Source organism: Penaeus chinensis, chromosome 19 (genome assembly GCF_019202785.1).
Source record: "Penaeus chinensis breed Huanghai No. 1 chromosome 19, ASM1920278v2, whole genome shotgun sequence".
Classification (NCBI taxonomy): Eukaryota; Metazoa; Arthropoda; class Malacostraca; order Decapoda; family Penaeidae; genus Penaeus; species Penaeus chinensis.
Genome location: NC_061837.1, coordinates 15220932 through 15223010, shown reverse-complemented (window position 1 = coordinate 15223010; position 2079 = coordinate 15220932).

The window sequence follows — 2079 nt, the reverse complement described above, 5'->3', positions numbered from 1 at the left end:
TCCCCTACATTTTCCTCCCGTCTCTCCTCTCCAGAAATCCTCCCGTATACTTTTCTCCCCTCTCCCCTACACTTTCCCTTCCCCAGACCATCCTCCCTTCTCACCTCCCCACCTTCCCTCACTCTCCTTGCACTATACTCCCCTCTCCCCTCCCTCCTGTCCGCTCCCTAGACCAAACTCCCCTCCCCCCTCTCCCCTCCCCGGAGAATCCCCTCCTCTCCCCTCTCCCCTCCCCGAGAATCCTCCCCTCTCCCCTCTCCCCTCCCCGGAGAATCCCCTCCTCTCCCCTCTCCCCTCCCCGGAGAATCCCCTCCTCTCCCCTCCCAGGAGAATCCCCTCCTCTCCCCTCTCCCCTCCCCGGAGAATCCTCCTCTCTCCCCTACACTTTCCCCCCCTCCAAAAATCACTGGCATGTGCAAAGCGGAGCAATGTCTAGGTCAAGGACGGCGGGTACGAAGCTGTTACTGTTTTACTATACTAACCGACCTGGAGGGGGGAGGGGGAAGGGAGGGGAGGGGAGAAAGGAGGGGGATGTACGACTAGGGGAGTAGCTCGGGAGAGGGGGATGGGGTAGGGGATAGGGGACGTGGGATTTAAGGCATAGAGGGGATGGGGAGGATAATAGGTACAGGGAGAGGGCGAGGGTTGAGGAAGGGGGGGGGGGAGGAGGGGAGAGGGGAGAGGGAAGGAGGATCCTGGGTTCCGAGGGAGTAGGGAAGGAGGGGGAAGAGGGGAGCAGGAAGGGAGGGAGGGAGAGAGGGAGGGGAGGGGGAACGGAGGGAGAGATTGAACAGGGTACGAAATTGTACTCGGTGTAAACTCTTCCGGGAACGGAAAGTGGGGGTGGAGGGAGGAGGGAGAGAGAGGAGGAGGGAAGGGAGAGGGGAAGAGGGATAGGAGGAGAGGAGAGAGAGAGAAGAGGAGAGGAGAGAGAGAGAGGGAAAGAGAGAGGAGCGAGGGGTAGGAGGGAGAGAGGGAAAGAGGGAGAGGAGGAAGAGAAAGGAGGGAGGGGAGGAAGAGGAGGGCGAGAAGGAAGAAGAGGGAGAGAGGGAAAGGGAGAGGAGGGAGAGAGGAAAAGGGAGTGGAGGGAGGGGAATGGCGGAAGGAGATGGTTGAAGGAAGGAGGGGATATGGGAGGGAGGGTTAAGGGATCCTGAAGGAGAATGATAGGGAGATGCAGTAATAGGAAGAAGTAGAGGGAAGAGAATGAGAGGAGGGAAAATTGAGGAAGGAGGATAAAGAGGAAGAGAAGGAGCACGGGGAGGAAGGGAATGATGCCGCGATAGGAGAAAGAAAAGGAAACAAGAAATAAAATAAGGGCAAAAGATAAACAACAAGAAAAACGGAAGAGCAAATGAGGATAACAAAGAAACATAAGCAAAGAGAAAGTTTGTGAAAAGGTAGAAAAAAGAAAGAAAGAAAGAAAAAAGACAATGAAATAATTCGGGAAAACAGACAACGAGAAATGGATGCATAACAAAAACAGAATTCTAGACGGGCGACTACAAGCTACAATAGAAATAATTTAATGGTTACAGAGATTAGTTAAACTCAGTCATATAGAAGGATATAAGTTACAAAACAGAGGGGAAAAAAAATAGTTGAATAGAGAAAGAAAATAACTGATAATCGTGCAAGTGCAACCTCATCTAGTAAAAGATGGGAATGCACCACGATACATACGAAAAGGCCTATATAAAACATCTTCCGTTGTGACTGGGTTAAGTTCCTACGTCGATCAATTTACAGAGAAGCAGAAATTAGTTGTTAGGTTGACTAAAGTGATTAATATCATCCTCACTATATAGAAAGATGTTTAGATTGTGATCCACTCCTGATAAGAATGAGGTTAATATCTTCGTTGATAGCTATACAGAAATACAGAAATTAGACGATAGTATAATATTATCCTCCTAACTACAAAGCTCTGCAAAATCCACTACAGATGAGAAAGGAAAATGTACCTCTATCGATAGACGGAAAGAAATATAGATAATATGTTAAATTTGACATGAGAAACACTATCCTTACTAACACACAATAAATGTTTTCTTTTAGTACTTCTTTTGTTTTAGACAT